This window comes from Narcine bancroftii, chromosome 5 (genome assembly GCF_036971445.1).
Source record: "Narcine bancroftii isolate sNarBan1 chromosome 5, sNarBan1.hap1, whole genome shotgun sequence".
In the NCBI taxonomy this organism is placed as follows: domain Eukaryota; kingdom Metazoa; phylum Chordata; class Chondrichthyes; order Torpediniformes; family Narcinidae; genus Narcine; species Narcine bancroftii.
The window spans coordinates 64,259,256-64,281,578 of record NC_091473.1 but is presented as its reverse complement, the minus strand read 5'-3'; the positions used below and the strand labels follow the sequence as shown (position 1 = coordinate 64,281,578).

Sequence of the window (22,323 nt, the reverse complement as noted above, 5' to 3'; positions counted from 1 at the left end):
CTCTGGGTGTCTTCCTGTCCTTGACTCCTCCCTGGTCCTGCCCATGTGACCCCAGGCCATAAAGATCGAGTCCCCTCTCCTTCCCGATCATTTTCCTAGCCTGGACCCGGGCCAACAGTCTCTAGTACAATAAAGCCTATTGTTCCTCTCAGTTTTTTGTCGGTGTCATCATTAGGGCTACAGATCTTTGGCTTGGCTTCGCGGACGAAGATTTATGGAGGGGGTAAAAAGTCCACGTCAGCTGCAGGCTCGTTTGTGGCTGACAAGTCCTATGCGGGATAGGCAGACACGGTTGCAGCGGCTGCAGGGGAAAATTGGTTGGTTGGGGTTGGGTGTTGGGTTTTTCCTCCTTTGCCTTTTGTCAGTGAGGTGGGCTCTGTGGTCTTCTTCAAAGGAGGTTGCTGCCCGCCAAACTGTGAGGCGCCAAGATGCACGGTTTGAGACGATATCAGCCCACTGGCGGTGGTCAATGTGGCAGGCACCAAGAGATTTCTTTAGGCAGTCCTTGTACCTTTTCTTTGGTGCACCTCTGTCACGGTGGCCAGTGGAGAGCTCGCCATATAACACGATCTTGGGAAGGCGATGGTCCTCCATTCTGGAGACGTGACCCACCAGCGCAGCTGGATCTTCAGCAGCGTGGACTCGATGCTGTCGACCTCTGCCATCTCGAGTACTTCGACGTTAGGGATGAAAGCGCTTCAATGGATGTTGAGGATGGAGCGGAGACAACGCTGGTGGAAGCGTTCTAGGAGCCGTAGGTGATGCCGGTAGAGGACCCATGATTCGGAGCCGAACAGGAGTGTGGATATGACAACGGCTCTGTATACGCTTATCTTTGTGAGGTTTTTCAGTTGGTTGTTTTTCCAGACTCTTTTGTGTAGTCTTCCAAAGGCGCTATTTGCCTTGGCGAGTCTGTTGTCTATCTCATTGTCGATCCTTGCATCTGATGAAATGGTGCAGCCGTGATGGGTAAACTGGTTGACCGTTTTGAGTTTTGTGTGCCCAAAGGAAATGTGGGGGGGCTGGTAGTCATGGTGGGGAGCTGGCTGATGGAGGACCTCAGTTTTCTTCAGGCTGACTTCCAGGCCAAACATTTTGGCAGTTTCCGCAAAGCAGGACATCAAGCGCTGAAGAGCTGGCTCTGAATGGGCAACTAAAGCGGCATCTCGCACCAACCCTCTTTTCAATCTTCTTCAGCATGATGCTGAACCAAGCCATGAAAGACCTCAACAATGAAGATGCTGTTTACATCCGGTACCGCACGGATGGCAGTCTCTTCAATCTGAGGCGCCTGCAAGCTCACACCAAGACACAAGAGAAACTTGTCCATGAACTACTCTTTGCAGGGCTACAGATATGGCTGGATATTGTACTAGATTTTGGAGGTCTCCGGTAATGGAGAAATTACTGCGCCCAGAACGGCTGGAAGTAGACCCCCAAGTCCCGGGAGCATTGGTGCTCTTCGAACAGTGGGTGAACTGCTTCAACAACTTCCTCGACGCTGCTGCTGAGGTGGTCGACTCTGATGTAAAGAAACTAAAGATCCTTCAGGCACAAGTTGGCCAGAGGGCCTACCTGGCCATCCAAGGCAGCGCGACCTACAACGAGGTGATGGCTGAGGTGCGGGCGCTGCATAACCCAAAAATGAATGTGGTCTACTCCCGTTACCTGCTGGCGTCCCGAAAACAACAGCCTGGTGAGTCCACTGAAGAGTTCGTCCGGTCCCTGGTCACACTGGGAAAAGACTGTCTGGGGGATCCCACGGCCACGGTATCACTGACCCAGTGCATGGAAGAGCTGATCTGAGATGCCTGCGTGTCGGGGTTGAGATTGGATTATATCCAACAACTCCTCGAGGAGGACCTGCTCCCACTCAAAAAGGCTATCGACTTGATCAGGACTTTGGACTCGGGCCAGCGCCACGCGGTGTCTATCGTGGGCAGAAACAGGCCATCTACGTATGTTCCACCTCGAGGGCTGTCGGCCTGGGACTCAGCATCGGGTGTTACCGACCCGACCACGGATGCAATAATGTCATCTGCTTCGTCGAGATGCAACTTCTGCGGGCAGGCCAAGCACACGAGACGCCTCTGTCCTGTGAGGGGAGCCACGTGCTCGGGCTGCGGTAAGAAGGGCCATTACGAAAAGGTCTGCAGGTCCCAACCGCAGTCCGGGAGCAGCATGGCATGCATTCCAGAGGAGCTTCCAGCACTGACCGCGTGTACGATGAAGGGAGCGCCATCTTACTGACTACCGCTCCGATAACGTCACTTCCGACCGCCACGACTCCACATCTGCCTTCTTCTCCATCAAATGCTGCGTGGTCAACATGGAGGTAGCCATCTTGGGCGGGCCTCCCCACCAATGACGACAAAGAAATGCCTGTCCTAGCATCGGTGACGCTGAACCAAGCCAGCTCTCACCCGATCTCGAACTCCATGATGCAGATCGAGGTGAATGGGCATAAATGAATTGTCTTTTTGATAGCGGCAGCACAGAAAGTTTTGTGCACCCCTACGTGGTCCAGAGACTCTCCCTCCCAGTTAGACCGATGACTGAGACAGCATCAATGGCAGCGAGGGATCAACAGTCTAGTATCTGGGGGTATTGTGTAGCGTTGCTGATGGTGGGGAGGAATGTTGTAATGACTTTTTTAGACGCGTACCCGCTACCTTGTATAGCCGAATTGATCAATAAGGTCGCAAAGTACAGAATTTTTTCGACCATTGACCTCCGGTCAGCTTACCATCAACTTCCCCTCCGTCCGAGCGATCGAATCTACACAGGATTCGAGGCCGTCGGAAAACTTTTCCACTTCCTCCGGGTACCCTTTGGTGTTTCTGCCTTTCAGAGAGTAATGGACCGGATGGTGGAGGAGCACAAGCTGACGGCGACATTCCCCTACCTCAACAATGTCACCATCTCCAGCCATGACGAGCAGAACCACAACACAAATCTCGCAAAGTTCTTTCATACGGCCAAGTCACTCAACTTGACGTACAACAAGGACAAGTGCATGTTCAACACGGAGCACCTGGCCCTTCTTGGAATCGTCATGGCACATAGTGTCATTGCTCCTGAACTTGACTGCATGCGACCACTCATGGAACTCCCAGTCCCAAACACACTGAAGGCACTAAAGAGGAGCCTGGGGTTGTTTTCCTATTACGCACAATGGGTGCCCAACTACGCCGATAAAGCCCACCCCCTAATTTGATCAACTACTTTTCCATTATTGGCAGAAGCCCAGGCTGCTTTTAACCAAATTCGAGGAGACATCACTAAGGCCATGATGCATGCCGTGGATGAATCCGTCCCCTTTCAGGTGAAAAGCGATGCCTCCGATTTTGCACTGGCCACCACACTAAACCAGGCAGGCAAGCTGGTAGCGTTTTTTCCCGCACCCTGCACGGTCCTGAACTCAGGCACTCCTCCGTCGAGAAGAAGGCACAAGTAATCGTTGAGGCGGTGCACCATTGACGGCACTATCTGGCTGGTAAGAGGTTTACCCTGTTGACTGACCAGAGGGCAGTGGCCTTCATGTTCAGTGCTAAACAGCGGGATAAGATCAAGAATGACAAGATTCTGAGGTGGAGGATTGAATTATCCACCTACAACTATGATATCTTGTACCAGCTGGATAAGCTCAATAATCCCCTGGATGCCCTATCCCGAGGGACGTGTGCCAGCGCGCATCTCGACTGTCTCCAGACCCTGCACGATAATCTGTGCCACCCCAGAGTCACGAGGTTGTACCATTTTGTTAAGACACAGAACCTCCCAGACCCAGACTCCGTCAAGGATGTCCGGTCTACAACCAGACGCTGCCAGATCTGCGCTGAGTGTAAGCCTCAATTCTACCAGCCAGAGAAGGCACACCTCATTAAGGCCACCCGCCCTTTCGAATGACTCAGTGTTGACTTCAAGGGCCTCCTCCCCACCACAAATAGGAACGCCTACTTCTTGATGATGGTGGAAGAATTCTCCAGGTTCCCCTTTGCAATTCCCTGCCCGGATATGACCTCAGCTACGGTTATTCAGGTCCTGCACAGCATCTTCACCCTGTCGGGTACCCTAAATATATTCTTAGTGACCAGGGGACCTCGTTCATGAGTTAGGAGCTGCAACAGTACTTCGTGGCCAGAGGCATAGCCACCAGCAGGACCACCAGCTATAACCCCAGAGGTAATGGCCAGGTAGAAAGGAAGAATGGCACCGTCTAGAAGGCGGTGCTCCTGGCCCTTAGGTCCAAAAATATGGCAGTGTCCTGCCGGCAGGACGTCTTGCCCAAGGCTCTCCACACCATCCGGTCATTACTGCCACTAATACCACCCCGCATGAACGCTTCTTTGTTTTCCCTAGAAGATCAGCGAATGGTTTATCCATCCCTCCCTGGCTGACAACCCTAGGGCTGGCTCTGCTTCAGAAGCACGTCAAGGGCCATAAGACGGACTCACTGGTTGAAGCAGTGCACATCATACATGCAAACCCTCAATACGCATTTGTGAGGTATCCGGATCGCCACGAGGACACTGTGCCAATACGATACCTGGCAATGGCTGGAGACCCTGAGACTGCCTTGCCGGCCGCCAACCACACCGCGGATCCGATCGTGCTGCATCAGAGCACAACCCTGGAGTCCGAGTCGCCTACCCCTGTGAAGCAGTGGAGGACCCCCCATCACCCTGAGAGTCCCCCCGTCAGTACCTCGATGGTTCCTGCAGCGGACTCTCCCCCGTCGGCCCCCTCTCCGGTGGAGCGCGGCACAGGCACGCCGGTTCAGCAGAAGGAGGTCGCCTGTGCGGCTAAACCTCTATCCGGTGGGGTCGTCCACTTCTCCCGTCCCCTTTATTTGATAATTATTGATATTGCTACTGTTTTATTATTATTATTATTGTTACTGTTATTACCTCCGGTTTGCTGTTTGTTTTTCCGGAGGGTTCCATTTTAAAGAGAGGGGGTGATGTGGTGATAGGATTATGTGCACTGGCTGGCCCACCCTCTGGGTGTCTTCTTGTCCTGGATTCCTCCCTGGTCCTGCCCATGTAACCCCGGGCCATAAAGGTCAAGTCTCCTCTCCTTCCCGCTCATTTACCTAGCCTGGACCCGGGCCAGCAGTCTCTAGTACAATAAAGCCTATCGTTCCCCTCGACCTTTTGTCTGTGACATCATTGAGGTACGGATAGCACCCAACACTTCACATATTGTTTCTCTGTCTTCCTACTATTCTTTCAATCCTTCAGTGCAGTGTTCACTTCAGTTTGATCTTCTCATTGCATTTCACGTTGATATTCAGTCTTTTTCTCCCTCTCTCTAGCCAGTTCTTTGTGCTCCCTTCTTATCTCTGAGGCCTGTCTGCTTGAGTCCTTTTTACCTTCTGTATTTCTTCATTCCCTCTCACACTTCCGCCCACACAAATTTACAAATGCACACACTCACACAAAAACACATCACACACACACATACATACACGAATATACACACACAAAACATATGCATACATGTACCCACAGGTACACATGAGCACATATTTTCATAGATGCCTGAACATTCATGTACATATTGTGTTGTGGCCTCCGTCAGTCGTGGTCGAACATGGGTACTGTCCCTCTGGTAGTAGCTGGAGTGGCCTCTCCAGGGTGCAAGCCAGGGCAGAGTTGATATTGGAGATCCATCTGCTGCCCATGCAGTGGGGCCACCCTCTTCATGCTAATGACGGGTCCAAAGGAACAACAAAAGTCGATACAGTTTGGTGCCAGCATCATACCAGCCATCAGCTGCCTTCAGGACTCCGACTCCAGATTTTTCCTTGTCATTTACTCCCAAAGCCTTCCTTCCTCTGATCCTCAATGTGTCAGCCAGTAAATACCAGTATGTCTTGGCTTTTATTGGCCTTCAGGATGGGTATAATTGGACACAGAGCATTGTGCACATGGCAGCCATTAAATATTCAAAACACATTCTGATGCTGTATCTTCTGCCTAAATACTGGTCTTGACATTTCATTTTGCCTGCAAGTCTACACATGAAACGGGAGCAAGAGGTGGCCGATCTGGCCCTTAAGTCTGTCCCCCATTCAATGAGACCATGACCACAGCTCCACATTCCAGCCTTTCACCGCCATCACTGGTCAAGAATCAAAACCTGTCTCACCAGTAAAAACCCTCAGTGCAGGAGCAGAGACCCATTTTAAAAATTGTAATTATATAGCACAGTAGAAGGCCCTTCTGGCACCCAATTAACCTACCAACCCCATACATTTTTGGAGGGAGGGAAGAAACCAGAGTACCCGGGGAAACCCACACAGGTCACGGATAGAACATGCAAACTTCTTACAGACAGTGGCAAATTCAAACCCCAGTGGATGACACCGTAAGAGTCTTGTGCTAACCGCTGCACTAACCATACCATCCATGGGGTCCCATAGTGCTGTCTGTCTGATATGTATAGGGCACCTGCCCTAGTTATTCACTGCCAAACTCGATGAACCCTAGCCAATCTGGCCCGGCATAGCTAGTCAAACCACTGCCTCATGGCACCAGCAACCCCAACCTCTGGTAATGTCTATGTGGAGTTTACATGCTCTCCCTGATACCCCATGGGTTTTCTCTCACTTTCCAGAAAGAGAAAAAAATTGTTTAGGTGGGTTAATTGGCCACTGTCAATTACTCATGGGTGGATGAGGGGCAGAATCTGGGGAGAGTTGACAGGAATGTGGCGGGAATGAAATGGGATTGATGAAGGATCAGTGTAGATGGGGGCTTAATGGCCATTTCCACACTGCTGTACTCCCTAAGCTCCAAGGTGGACAGAGATTTAGCCTGGTTGGAATGAAGAAAGGTCAGGTTGTAGAGCCCCTGAAGTCTGGCCAACTGGAGATGGTGGAAGAGGAGAGGGGTGGTACAGGTGAGATCTCGGCAGAACTTGCCTTCCCAGAAAAGTCAATGATTTTGACAGAGGTCAGAGAGAGCTAACATTTGTAATACAGTGGAGCCAGATCGAGCAACCTATCCTGGATTCATGACACCTCCTCATTAGTCAAGTAAGGAGGTTGAAGAGGGCAAACTACCAGCCCCCATCTGACAACTTTATACAGGAGCACAATTGAGAGTGTCCTGTCTGTCTATCTGTATCATTGTGTGACATGGTAGCTGCAGAGTATCAAACCGGAAGTCAATACAGTGGATCATCAAAATGGAGAAGATCATTAGGGTCTCCCTTTCCTTTATTGCCAACACTCACTGGGAGTGTGGTTTAAATAAAGCTCAAAGAATTATTGAGGACCCTTTCCATCCAGCACACAGTATCTTTGACCCACTACCATCCAGAATGATCTACAAGAGCATCAAAATCAGGACTTCCAGGCTCACAAACAAGACCCCATTGCACTGGCGACATTTCAGATCCACAAAAAAAAGTTCACAGAACACCACCCGAGGTAATACAATTAATCAGGTGAGGGGTGCACTTAACATAGCTGCTAAATCTAATTTCAAAGGTGAATCAAAAATAAAAGTGGTCGAGTGGCCCTGACCTACATCTGAGAATCCCTAGCCTATATGGGAGAGGGAGAAGGGAGAAGGGAGAACTGCAGATGCTGCGATGCTGGACTCTTGGGCAAACAATGAGAAGCTGGAGGATCTCAACGGGTCAGGCAAAATCCGTGGGGGAGAAATGGTCAGTCAGCCTTCCAGGTTTGGACCCTGAATCAAAATACGTTGAGCTTCCCAACTTGAGACTTAGACGGACCACTTCTCTTCACAGATGCTGCCTGACCTGCTGAATATCCCTAGGATGGGCCTAATTGGACACAGAGCATTGTGCACACGGCAGCCAGTAAGGGTTCAAAACACATTCTGATGTTGTATCGTCAGCCCAAATGCTGGTCTTGACATTTCATTTTGCCTGCAAGCCTATATATGAAAATTCCTCTTTGTTCATCCAAGCCGATGACTGTTGGATACAGAGTGGCAGGCAGGTCAACAGAGCCCAGAGTTTCTTTGGCAGAAACATACTACCGCTGGTACTAGTTTTAGTTGGGGGGTAGGACAAGATGAAGGGAATAGAAACAGTTAAACAAGATAACCTGCAGATTTACTCAACACCTCACCTATGCTGTATCTGTCATTTGATGGGACAGTGTAGAGAAAGTTTAAACAAGAAAGTCTGCAGACACTAGAGTCAAGTGCAACACAGAAATGTGCTGGAGAAACTCAGCAGGTTATGCAACATCCATAGGAAGTAAAGGGTAAATGTTTCGGGTCTGGGCCCTTGGTCAAAAATTCTTCTAGGTTCTTCGTCAAAATTCCTGAAGAAGGGCTTCAAGCCTGATATGTCAACTACCTTTTCCTTCCTTTTTGTGACCAGCTGAGTTTCTCCAGCACCTTTGCATATTTTAACAGTGAATAGTTTGATGAAAGATTAGCAACATTACTAAACAGATAGATATTCCTTATTCAGCAATAAAAAAAAAAGCACATCCTGAGAATGAGGAAGGAAGCAGACTGACTCCTTCCAAATCCTTCTCTCCTTTAACTCTCATCCTCTCTTCCTCGCCCTGTCTCTTGTACCTTGTATTCATGGTCTACTTTGGGACAGTTCCTCACATGGGTTCACATTCACTTCCATTCAACTGTTTACTCGGCATTCCCATGAAGGTTACAAACTCCAAGCACCATTTATCTGAGAAACACATCATGGTTGAGAAATACACTCGTAAAGGCTTTATAAGTCACATCTAATAAAGTTTAAACAACCACTATGGGGCAATAACCAGATGGTCCAGATTCCGTGGGTCAGCCAGCCTTGGGAAACCCCTGTGCTGTAAATTACTTAATTGAGAGCTGATGCTATAAACTTTAGCATCTGCCAACACACCTTCAGAGGTTTGTGGTTTTACACTTTGGGAACAATCTGTCATTTTTATGAGGAGTCGAGGCAGCATACATCAGGGCACTTGTGCCTTCAGCTGTGGGATGTGTTGGACCTTGCCTGATTGGTGAGGGCAGAAGGATCTTCTCTTGATTTAATTTCTGTTGTCCCAATTGTAGGGGTTAGTGGCAGGACAGAGAGAGTTTTGCTCTTGGTCTAACCTGTGTTGTCCTTGCCCTGAGAATGCATGACAGGACAGAGGGAACTTTACTCTGTGTCCAACCCGTGTTATCCCTGACCTGGGAGTGTGTGATGGGACATGGTGAAGGACTTTTACTCTGAATCTAACCCATTTATCCCTGTCCTGGGGATGTGTGATGGGTCAGCACAGAGGGATCTTTACTGTATCTAATTCATCTATCTCTGCCCTGGGAATGTGTGATGGGATAGTACAGAGGGAGCCAATTTTTAGACACAGGTGTGGAATTAAAATGGTTGGCTATATGGCTTTCCTGCTACTGCCATTAATTCATCCCTCACCAAATCTGTCCTGGCCCCTTTTCCCCCACCCAACTCAACAAGGACAGGTCTTCACCTATCACCTGTCAGGGTCTACCTGCAACATTATTCTTCATTGTGTAAGACCCTGGAATACCTGTGGAATGGCTCTGGCTATAGGGGTTTGACACAACAAATGTGTGGTGGCAGTGTTTAGGTCAAATGCTGCAATTTTAAAGTGAGAACTTTTCAAGGTGGGAGAAGTTATTGAGCATAGCCTGGTACTTGTCCAGATGTTGTTAAAATAGTAATTCAGGTTTGAGAGGGCTGAATGGTCTGCTTCTGTTTCAATGATCCTTGTCTATCATGGTATAAGACGGAATATGGCCCCCACCCTGGTCTAACTCCTGCATGGATTGATCCAGGGCGGGGGTACGAGATGATGGAGGTTGAGGTGACTGATGCTGTGAGCAAGGAGTTAGAGGCCATACACTGTGAATTACTGCTGTGTCTCCTCAACATCGAGCTTGAATCTTAAACCAGCTTAGTGGGTGGTCATGGGATTGCAGCCCCTGTCTGTGTCAATGGTGGTGAGGTGGAGAGCTTCATCTCCAGAAGATGAATATCAACAGCAACCTATCCTGTTACAACCATGTTGACACCACAGCCGAGAAGGTGCACCAATGACTCCATTTCCTCAGAAGCCTGAGGAAATTTGATATATTCCCTGAGGTATCTTGCCAATTTTTACAGATGCACCATAGAGAGTATCCAATCAGGGCGCATCACTCCATGCGACAGGAACTGTTCTGCCTAAGATCGCTAGAAACTGAAAATGCTGCGATCGTGGGTCAGACCATCACACACACATCACCTCCCCTCCATCTACATTTCCTGCTGCCTCAGGAAAGCTGCTGACATATTAAAGAACCTGCCCCAACCCAGTCGCACTCTTCTCTCCCCCCCCCACCCCCCCACCTTTCTATTGGGCAAAAGATACACGTACTTTAAAACTCCAAGATTCAAAGACAGTTTCCTCCCTACAGTTTTCCAATTCTTGAACAAACCTCTCATAAGTAAAAGATGGTGCCCCTGCACTGTTTTAACTTTATTTTCTCCTGCATTTTCACCCTGCACTTAGTCTTTGTTACACTGTAGTTTGCACTCTTTGACTCACTGTAACACTACACCCTGCTTGCCTTACTGTAACATGTTTGGATAGGCTGGCGGCTGCCAGATGAAGAGATGGAGGTGGGTCAATTGTTACATTCACAAGATGTTTAGACAGGTACATGGAAAGTAAAGGTTTAGAGGGATAGGGGGCAAATAGCAGAAAAAAGGATTAGCTCAGTCAAAATGGACAGGATGGGCTGAAGGCCCTGTTTTGGTGCTGTAAAATTCAATGATTCTGTAAATCCCAACTTCTCAGAATGGCACCTCCATCCATCCTGTGCCACCAACTTCCTCCAGACTATTCAGACATGGAGGGCATCTCATCATTGTGCACTGTGTGCACACTCCCCAAATGGCAACACCTGGACTTCCCAGCAGGTGTCCTTGAATCTCCCCTCCAAATCTCCCAGTGTTCAAATGTGCATTTTGATCAGGAGTATAGGCCCCCAGTGCTGTTGTGAACCTGCGGACAGCGGGGAGCAGGAAGCAGAAACACAGGTGTTTCCTCCTAGGGTCCAACCTCCCAGTCTGACTGCCATTGACTCCATACATCTGGTCCCAAGAATGCACACTCTAGGGAAGCAAAGAACTGTGGCAGGGCATCAAAGAATGGGGAGACCACCCCATGTATGAAAAGGAGAAGCAGAGGAGACAACGCAAAGGATGGTGACCAGCGAGGGGCTACAAGGCTGAAGAACACACAGGTGGTGAGCTACTGGTGACTCGAGGTGAGAAAGCCATGCCGGCTGTGGGCTTCTTGCGACTGTGGTCAAGGGACTAGCACCAAACTGCAGACTGCTGGAGACTGGCTTGAGACTGGCTGAGGGGTACCAGGTATTAGAACCAGGATGTGAGAGGCTACTGAGGGTGCTGAGAGCTTCCTGATAACGGCAGAGGTTTGGATCTGGAGCTAGTATTGCCAATGGTAATCAGGGATTTTGAGGGGGGGGGAGAACTCTCTTTTGGTTCTCTTTCTCTGACAGTAAGGGGGGGCCTGGGCAATTGCTGCTGATGGTGAATCTTTGTCTGCCTTTGATAGTATGGGATACTATCACCAATGTATATATTTGTATATATTTACATATAGTAATAGTGATTGACTTAAGAGGCATAGCCACGCCTACTGGCAGGTCATAAAGGGCTGCTCTTAACTAGACCCAGGACAGTCTGGACTGGTCGACCTCGACGTAATACGCTCCAGTCTTTTGTTCGTAAAAGTCTTGATTTGAGTCAACTGTTCTTTAAGTCATTCGATGCGCTACAATTTTATTAACAAAAAGTTTCAACAGATGGAGCGAATGCTGCGATCAGAACGCCTCAGCATCAACCTACAGTCAGCTACTGCCCAGAGTGATTTCAGGCACTGGGTGAGGTGCTCCGAAGCATATCTGCAGTGCTCAGACCCCATTGTGGAGGAAGACGCCGATAAACTCCAGTTCTAATGTCCATGGTGTCCATGAGGGTCTACAAAAACATACAGGACGCAACCTCCTACACGGATGCCATGAACATACTGAAGGGACTCTACAAGCGGCCTGTGAATAAAGTCTATGCCAGGCACATGCTGGTGACCAGGAGGCAGCAGCCCGGTGAGCCTTAAAGAGCCTACCTCCAGGCACTGAGGTTACTGGGTAGAGCTGCGGCCGGGATCATTGACAACCTCATACGGGACACTTATGTGGCTGGAATCCAATCGAACGAAGTGAGGCAACGATTACTGGAGCACCGGGGTGACAGTCTAATGGAGACTGTACAAATCGCTGAAACAATGGAGGCTGCAGCCCTCAGCTTGGACACCTACACACAGGGCTAGGTCCACTGTTATGATGTGAGTAAATCGCCTGCTTTTAACCTGGCCTCACCACGCCCCGTCGATGGCCTCGCCGCCGCCGCCACACTACCCGATGTGGCCCCGAAGTGCTACTTCTGTGGGATGGAGAAGCACAGCCGATCCCTGTGCCCTACGAGGAAGGCCCGGTGCCAGAAGTGCCAAAAGAACAGCCACTTCGCTAACTTCTACTGGTCCAAAATGGCCACTGCAAATCACAGTACCTCATGCGAGGCCCAACCGCCTTCCCCAAATTCAAATTACTCATCCTCGGAACTCTCATCCAATGAGAGCGAGGAACTGATCATGTCACGGCACAAACACCGCGCACGGAAGACCCCGCCCTCGCAACACTTCACCCTCGCCCCTGTGATGCTGCTCTCCAATGGCAACGCAGCCACCATCGGCCCTTACACCGCCACCAACACCTGCCACTGTGATGCTGCCTCCTGATTCGGCATCCCCATCCAATGGGACTTTCACACCAGCAGGCACCGATGGACTGCCTGCACCATGATGGCTGCTGCCTGCACAACGACTGCTGCAGCCTCCGCAGCTCTCCGTCGATGCTGACTCTGACCGGGTCCCTGCACCGGCAGACCCCGTCAGCCCGCCTGCTCCACGAATGCCCTCATCAATGGATGAGGGCATCATTGAGCCCAGCGCAAGTCCCTGTAGGGCGGAGGTGGTAGTTGTAAAGAATGGGGAGAAGCTGCGGATGGTGGTTGACTACAGCCAAACAGTCAACTGCTTCACGCTCTTGGACGCTTACTCTCTTCCGTGAATCATAGATGTGGTGAATCAGATCACCTGATACCATGTGTTTTCCACCATTGACCTTTGTTCAGCCTATCACCTGCTCCCGATCTGCCCGGAGGACCGCCCTTTCACGGCCTTCGAAGCGGTCGGGTGTTTATATTAATTCCTCAGGGTCTCCTTCGGTGTCACAAATGGTGTCGCGGTCTTCCAACGAGAGATGGACCAGATGGTAGACCAGATCAGCCTAACAGCCACATTCCCATATCTGGACAATGTCACCATCTGTGGCCATGATCTGCAAGACCACGACGCCAACCTTGAGAAATTCTTCCAAACCGCGAAACAGCTGAATCTAACCTATAACTTCAAGAATTATAGAACTGGCCTTCTGGACCACTCGCCTCGCAATTCTAGTTTGCGTGGTGGAAAACGGGGTGGTAAAGCCAGATCCTGATCGCATGCTCCCTCTCATGGACCTCCCACTGCCCCAAACCAAGAAGGCCCTCAAACGTGCCTAGGATTTTTTTCCTACTACGCCCAATGGGTCACACAGTACACTGACAAGGCACGGCCACTCATCAAGTCCAACTCCATCCCCTTGTCAATGGACGCCAGAGCGGCTTTCGACCACATTAAGTCAGACATCGCCGCGGCCACTCTGCATGTTGTAGATGAATCGATACCCTTCCAGGTAGAGAGCAATGCGTCCGAATTTACACTGGCAGCCACTTTAAACCAGGCCACCAAGCCTGTAGCCTTCTTTTCTAGGACCCTCCAAGACCCAGAAAGCCGACAATCCTCTGTCGAGAAGGAGGCCCAGGCCATTGTAGAGGCCATACGTCATTGGAGACACTACCTCACTGGCAGACACTTCACATTGCTGACCGACCAACCCGCGGTCTCATTTATGTTTAGCAACAACCAGTGAGGTAAGATCAAAAATGACAAAATTGCCAGGTGGAGAATCGAACTCTCTACCATTAACTACATTATTCTGTACCGGCCTGGCAAACTCAACGACCTGTCCCATGCCCTCTCCCATGGGACATGCACCAGTGTGCAACTGGACAGGCTGCAGAGACTCCATGAGGAGCTCTGTCACCTGGGGGTCACCAGGTTCGCACACTTCATAAAGGCCCGCAACCTGCCCTATACAGTCGAGGAGATCCACTCCATGACTCAAGCCTGCCCAGTATGCGCTGAGTGCAAGCTCAATTTCTTCCGGCCCGAGAAGACCCACGTCATTAAAGCCACCTGGCCCTTCGAACGTCTCAGTGTGGTCTTCAAGGGGCCCCTACCGTCGACGAACCATAACACCTACATTCTCACAGTGATTGACAGGTACTCCCGCTTCTCGTTCGCAATCCCCTGCCCGGACATGACCGCCTCCACAGTCATAAATGCACTGCACAGCATCTTCGCCATTTTCAGGTACCCCAGTTACATCCACAGTGACCGGGGGTCCTCGTTTATGAGTGCGGAGCTGAGGCAGTACCTTCTGGAGCAAGGTATTATTTTGAGCAGGACCACTAGCTACAACCCATGTGGTAATGGGCAGGTCGAAAGGGAGAATGCCACCAACTTGAAAGCGATCATGCTTTCCCCCTGGTCTCAAGGCCTCCCCACCACTCGCTGGCAGGACATCCTCCCAAATGCCCTACACTCTATCAGGTCCCTGTCATGCACTGCCACCAACAGTACTGGACAGTACAGAAGTGGCACGAATGTATGTTCTCGTTCCCACGGAAGTCGGAATTGGGAACAACCACACCAGCTTGGCTGACAGTCCCTGGACCTGTCCTGCTGAGACATCATGTCTGCTACTCAAAATACGTCCCCCTAGTCGATGGGATAACACTGTTACACGTGAACCCGGACTATGCTTATATCGAGTACCCGGACAGGCGGGAGGACACTGTCTCAGTAAGGGACCTGGCCCAAGCCGGATCTAACATTGTCATGTTCCAACCCCAACCTCCCTCCAATGCTCCCCATTGCCAGGAAAGTGGGACCAGCAGCACCTCGCGGATGACGATGGCAGTAGACCGGACCAGCATACAGCCAACGACAATTGTGGACTAGGCAAAATTCCACCCACATTCAGGGACCCCAGTGATGATACCCCACCAGCCACCCCAATCCCGGCGCCACAGCAATCACGTCAGACAATCAACTACAGCCTGTAACCCCTGAATGCTATAGGCCCTCACTTACCCTGGGGTCAGTTCTTAAAGAAGGAGTGAATGTGATTGTATGGGATCCTATCACCACTGTATATATTTACATATAGTGATTGGCTGAGAGCTGTAGCCACACCCACTGGCAGGTCATAAAGGGCTGCTCCTAACCAGACCCAGGTCAGTCTGGACTGGTCGACCTCGATGTACTACGCTCCAGTCTTTTGTTCATAAAAACCTTGGCTTGAGTCAACAAGTCTTTGAGTCATTCAATGTGCTACACTGCCTTATGGTAGACTAAAGGAAATTTCATGTAATATCACATTTTCTGTTTTATTACATGACAATAAAATAATCTTGAATCTTGAATGAACTCAGCAGGCCTGATTTTTAGTCCATCATATTAGAGTACAGAAGTCACATCACAGCTAAAATTGTGGTTAGGCTGCACTTGGATTACTTTGTGTAATTCTAGTTGCTCCATTACAGAAAGGATGTGAGGGTTTTGGAAAGGGGACAGAAGAAGAGGTTTATCAGGATGTTGCCTGGATTAGAGGGTATGAGTAATGGGGAGAGTTAGATAAACTGGGTTGTTTTCTCTTGTGTCAAAGGCTGAGGGGATACCTGATAGAAGTTTATAAAATCATGGGTGGACAGTCATAATTTTACCCCCATGATTAGAAAAATTCACACACGAGAGGACGTGTTAAAAATTAGAGGGTAAAACTTTAAAGGAGATGTGTAGGGAAAGTTTTTTTATACAGTGTGTGCTGGGTGCCTGGCCTGGATGGCGTACTGGTAGTGGCAACAGATACAACTGTAGTGTTTAAAAGGATTCAAGAGAGACACATGAATATGCAGGGAATGGAGGGGTATGAATCACATACAGACAGAAGAGATTTGGTTTAATTTGGTGTCTTGTTCGACTCAGGCATTGTGGAATGAAGGACCTCTTCGTTTGCTGTGCTTTACCATATTTTACATTCATCTTAAAGCTCCGGGTCAGGTACTGCTAAACTCCATGCCAGGATTTGGACTGGCTCAACACCATTCACTTGGGTGTGTGTCCTGCAGACTGACCCTGTGCACTGTGGGGAAGGTGGTTTGTGCAGCAGAGATGTCTGTGCAGTCACACCACACTGCGCATGCTGACATTCCCTGATCCCTGGACACTGCTACATCACAGATTCTGATAGTTCAAGGCTTACAAGGCTCTGCAATTCTCGACTCGAATCCTCAGGAGTACACACAAGAGATTTTTCAAAACCAGAGACGATGGCAGGTTCATTTAGCCTCAGTAGGCTACCTTGCAAAGGTTGAATTGCAGCTTTCATTTTGCTTTCTTGACCAATGCACCATTCTGAGAGAATGTAGTTAACACGGAACATCCTAGGACCCACAGAGTCCAATTCCATTCCCTCCTTCCACCTCTCCCCCTTTGGAAAATGTAAACATGATTGAGCTCCAGAAGCACGGCCAGAAGCCATTTGGCCCGACGTCCATCCTGACTCAATGCAGAGGTGATCCGTAAGCCCTCTCATTGCAGTCTTGCAAATTCTTTCCTCAGTTGCCCATCCCCCTCTTGAATACGGCAATGGAATCTGCCTCCACTATTCTCCAGACCCAACCCCATGTTCCATTAAAAACTAACATCATCTTGTTGACTTTTACCTTTCTATATCACCTGATCTTGAGCCTTCTGCCAATGGGAACACTCTCTCTCCATTCCCTTCCCTTTAATTTTCATGTTGCCCCAGGGTCATGAAGTTCCTCCTTATCTCCATCCTGAATGCAGTGGGGGAGGGGGGCTTACCCTAAGACCAGAAAACATAGGAATGGTATTAGGCCATTCAGCTCATCGAGTTTGTCCAGTTATTCTATCATGGCTGGGATCTGTGGACCTAGGGGAACATAAACACATTGGTGAGACCACACAGAGTACTGTGCCCAATTCTGTTCGCCCAGTTATTATTAAAACTTTTGGGACATGGTCTGAATGCCACCCCCCCGCCAAAACTAGAGTCTAAAACTGGAGGCCGTAGAATGAGATGAGAGGAAAAAGATATAAAGAGAGCCTTTGTAGGCAATTAAATTAATGTAGGTTACCCCAATGCTATTTCAGTGCCGGTGTCCAGGGTTGAATATACTGCTGTCTGCAAGAAGTTTGAACGTTCTCCCCATGTCCCCATTGGTTCCCTCGGGGTCCTCCCAACTTCCAAAGGTGCACAGGATCAGTTGGGTAATTGATTACATGGGTGTGTGTATTTGGGCAGCATGGGCACAAGGCCCTGTTACTGTGCTGTATCTCTAAACTAAACTTCCAACAAGCACAAAGACCTTGCTTGTGTGACAGTGAGAGAGAGAGGACCTTCCCTCAGATCCTTCTGACATAGTCAGGGTATCAATCCTAACACTTGCTCCCCTCAGGAGGAGTACCATGAGGTTGATACACTCGCCCACCTCTTTGTGGACTGTGTATTTACATGGGAAGTCTGGCTAAGCAGGCAAGGGTCACAGTTCATTCCCATCAGCAGTGAAACAGAGGACTCTGATTTACAGTCTGTTCCAGTAGCTGCACGCAGATAGACATCCAGAGCCATTAAATGATCATTTACTTGGTGAGGGACGCCTTTAAGTGGGAGGATGTACTGAGGGATGCACCAAGGCTTGGCGCAGCCAACATGAGGGCTCTGTGGGGAAGGATCACATTCTGAGTACTTACTGACAGTCGACACTGAAAGGTTGTGTCCTATGGAAGAGTCATTCAAAATGCGTATTTTCCAAAAGGGCCTTGAAAATGACAATGATGCCTTGTACATGGACAATGTTCTGATATTATAAATGGGTAGCAAGCAATAAGAAGCTGGAGGAACCCAACAGTTCAGTTAGCATCCAATGGGTGAAAAATTATCATGTTTATTTTACATCAGTTAGGTTGACACAGTTAACATAATGGTTACCACAATACTATTACAGCACCAACAATCCCCAGATTTGAATCGGGTACAGAGTTTCTATGTTCTTCCCATGTCTGTGTGGTATTCCTCCAGGTACTCCAGCTCTCTCCCACTCTTTAAAAATGTACAAGGATTATAGATTAATTGATGTATTTGGGGCTCATGGGGCAGAAGGGCCTGCAACCATGTTGTATGTCTAAACTTAATTTAATTCAATACAATGCACAGGTGCACTGAAATTCTTACTTGCTGCAGGCACACAGGTACATAAGATACACAAATTCAAATAGTTTTAACTTCATATAAAAGATAGGTAGACAATTAAATATTCACAGTTGAGGTTTGTGGAAGAAAAAAATTGACGTTTCAATAGTAAAGACAGATATTTTGGTGGTCTCGGAGTAGTTCAGGGTTGGAGTAGTACAGGAATGTTCAAGGACCTAATATCTGTTGGATAAAAAATGATCTTGAATTTAGAGGTGCTGATCTTCATGCTTCTGTACCTTCAGTCTGAAGGTAGCAGTGAGAAGAAGTTGTGACCAGGGTAACGGGGGTCCTTTATGATGTTGGCTGCTTTCTAGGGGCAGCCCCTTACACAGATGTCTGAAGTGGATGGGAGGTCGTAGCCTTGATGGACTTAGCTGCCTTCTATGTTCATGGGCACTTGTATTATCAATTTAGACCCTGATGTTACCAGTCAGTACACTTCCCACAGTCAGTCAATGTTTCGGCTCAGGATTCTTTATCGAGACTGCTTGCTCAAGATTCTACCATCTCCAGTTCCTGTGTTTTCCTCCAAATATACACACCTGATCACACTATGAATACATAATTGGATGACACTATAAAAGTAAAGAAAGCCATGCACTATTTTTGGTATTTCTGGTGTATAATTTTAATGAATAAAGTTTATTTCTGAAATTAAAAAGGATCCTGTGAATGACAAACAATAATTAGCGGTAGACTCTCAATAAGCCAAATCCAAGAGCAAGAAACAGCTGGTTGAAATGGTACAGGCTGGGTATTATGCCTGCTACTAGTACAGTGCAAGATTAGCAGAGAAGATTGGAAAAGAATATAATTAAAGGAACAAAATGTGAGACTGGAGATCTGTCAGGCTCAGTTCAAGACAAAAAGAGAGAGGGAGAGTGTGTGGGGAAAATTACAGATTCAGAAGGCAAGTCAAGAACCTGGTTTCAGTAGTCACAAACAAACCTATACTTAATTCATACCAATGCAATTATTTTCACAAAAGCTATTTGATGGACCTATCAACCTCTTTCAATGGAAGAGTCTAGCCTTGAAACTGCTCCACTAACAGTGCAGGTTTAATGTGGCACATACTTTCACACACTCTCTTTCTCTCTCTTTCACACACACACACACACACACACACACACACACACACACACACACACACACACACACACACACACACACACACACACACACACACACACTTCTCTCTCCTCTCTCATTCCTTCCACACTCCCATAAAGTCATAGCCTAAATTATTGATCCTTTGACATGATCAGTACCGCAGTCACGTCAGTGGACAAGGCGTTCACAGCAGCATGCTGCCCCTAGGCAGCTTCCTCTGAAATAATTAGAAGAAATTTTTATTCAACTACACTGAAAGGTTTAGTGTCGAAGAAATGGTATGAGGTCTACAAGGTGATTAATGCATTTGCAATAGTGAAGTGCCTGCAGTGATTGAGTCCTACAGACACACTTTGGTCAGGGGGGCACCAGTTAGATGGTAATTTGCAAATTTTTATCAAAGTGCTGACTTCAAAAACAAGAGAATCCAAATGGAGATATAAAGATGGAAAAAGGAAGGGGAGTGAGAGAGGTAGATCCAAGAGAGACGGAAGACAGACACAGAGAGGAGGGAGAAAGACAGAGGGGGGAAGAAAGGCACAGAGAGGAGGGAGACAGACATACAGATGGGGAAACAAGCACAAGGAGAAGAGGGACATACAATGAGAGACAGATATAATGACAGACAGAAACACAGAGAGAGAATGAGAAAATAACAGACAATAAGAAATGGAGGCTGACAACAGACACAGACATACAGGCAATGAAAGACAGAGAGAGCAAGTGGCAAAAATACAAGGAGACAGAAATAGGAGAGAGAGAGAGAGAGAAAACCTGTGCCAGTGCCAGAGACAGTGAAAAGCACAGCGATAATGAGACAAAAATGACAGAGAAACAGTAAAAGACAGAGAGAAAGGAAGGGGGGGGGAAGCCGAGAGCTGTGCGAAGAGGAGGGCGTGACACAGGCAGAGGAACAGGGAAATGGGAAAAGGGAGAAACACAGACAGCATGAGAAGGCAAAGGAAAGCAGAGAGAAAGTAAAAGAGTGGAAAAAAAAACAGAAAAATATTGGGAAGAATAAAGAATCACTAAGAAAAAGGAACCTTTGAGAAAGAGAGAAATCCCATTAACACAACAGTTAAATTCCAAAGAGCAAACAGCTTTAGTGAAAGCATTGACTTTTTTTTTTAAAAAGGCCGAAGTATTTTAGAAAACAACTTAATTCTTTCACCGAGGTCACAAGACTGATGAAAGATAGATCTGAATTTCAATGATTCATTCCCATGATTCATAAACATATCAAAGTGCATTAGAGACACTGAAGGGCCTCTTTGAAGTCTCATCACTGTTGCAGCCTTGGAGAAGCAGAAAAGTGTGTGTGAGCACACTCAGTCTGGTTTAAGCACCAACGCATTACAGATATGCCTTATTTTTAAGGTGTTATTGGTCAAGACAGGAGCACAGTTTCCCCACCCCCCCACCATCTTACAAAATATTGCTGTGGGATATTGAACATGCCCATCAGCACCATCTTCTTTGTTCTGTTAGATGGTTTAGTCTCCAACTCAATAAGCTTGGATGCAGTTGAGAAGTCCACTGTTGAGCCCTGTAGGCTCCATCACAGGTGGGCAGGAGTTGCTTGATGGGCTGGGTATGGTGCACTGTTAGCCAGAATCAGACACACACAAAGATAAAGACTGTACAACAGGCTTTAATCCACAAAGACTTCCACAGAGCCAGGCTGGCTGTGGCTGCAGCAACTCTGAGTGGAGGCCACGGGGGGCCGGCACAGGCTTATATCCCAGAGGGTGATTGACATCTGACCAGGTGGGGCTTGATCCATTCAAGCTGACTGATTGACAGTCGGCCAGGTGTTGTCCTGTCCCCTTACACTCCTGCAGCTACAGAGGTTGCCCCCTGCAGTAGGCCGATGGTGTACCACCACACTGGGGTATGTAGGTAGTTTGGTTTTCAGTTTGTCTGTTTGTCGCAAAGCTCCTTGTACAGTGAAAAGGGTTCTTCTGCGAGCAGGTAGTCTCTAATGTTTTGACTGTAACATTTGGGGCGGCCCAATTAGTGCAACGGTTTTACAGTGCCATCAACCTGGCTTCCAATCCAGTGCTGACTATCAGGAGCTTGTATGTTCTCTCCGTATCCATTTGGATTTCCTCTGGGTGCTCCAGTTTCCTCCCACGTCCCTTGGTTAGTATTTTTTTTTCCCATTTTAATGATAAAGGCCTTTCCAGCCCATGAAACCTGTGTTGCTCAATTACACCGATGTAAATCTACCAACAACCCCTGTACATTTTTGGAAGGTTGGAGAAAACCAGAGCAGCCAGAGGAAATCCACGCAGGTTACATGGAGAACGTACAAATTCCTTGCAGTGAGTGCCAGATTAATTGGTCACATGGGTGTATTTAGGCAGTATGGAATTCATGGGCAGGAAGGGCCCTCTACCATACTGCATCTCTAGATTTATTGAAATTAAAGTCATCCAGCCATACAAAGCGCACAATTTTCATAGAAATACGAGTTGCAATGAAGGAAGGCGTTACAGCTCTTCCAGCCTTCAACCGGCACCACCACAGGCCCAATCAATGGAGTAACCTCTGCCTCCTCAGCCCCAACTCGTTTATCACCAGTGAAGATCATTTTCCCTGATTATTCTGCATTAGGGTTTCCCAATGCATCCCCCTCTGCAACTGGATCCTTGACTTCCTCATCCGATGACCATAGCCA

At 48.3% G+C, this 22,323-nt stretch overlaps 1 protein-coding gene across 7 annotated transcripts in view; it reads right to left on the bottom strand.

The window, feature by feature from the left end:
- Positions 1-22,323, bottom strand: part of LOC138763454 (pre-B-cell leukemia transcription factor 1) — a 389,485-nt gene that overhangs the window by 259,056 nt on the left and 108,106 nt on the right. The window contains exon 1 of one of the 7 annotated variants that reach the window (XM_069937626.1): positions 15,344-15,411. The exons of the other annotated variants lie outside the window; for them this stretch is intronic. The gene's annotated coding sequence lies outside the window, so the exon portion shown is untranslated. Of the gene's footprint in view, positions 1-15,343; positions 15,412-22,323 lie in introns of those variants that run through there. 7 annotated transcript variants of the gene reach the window in all.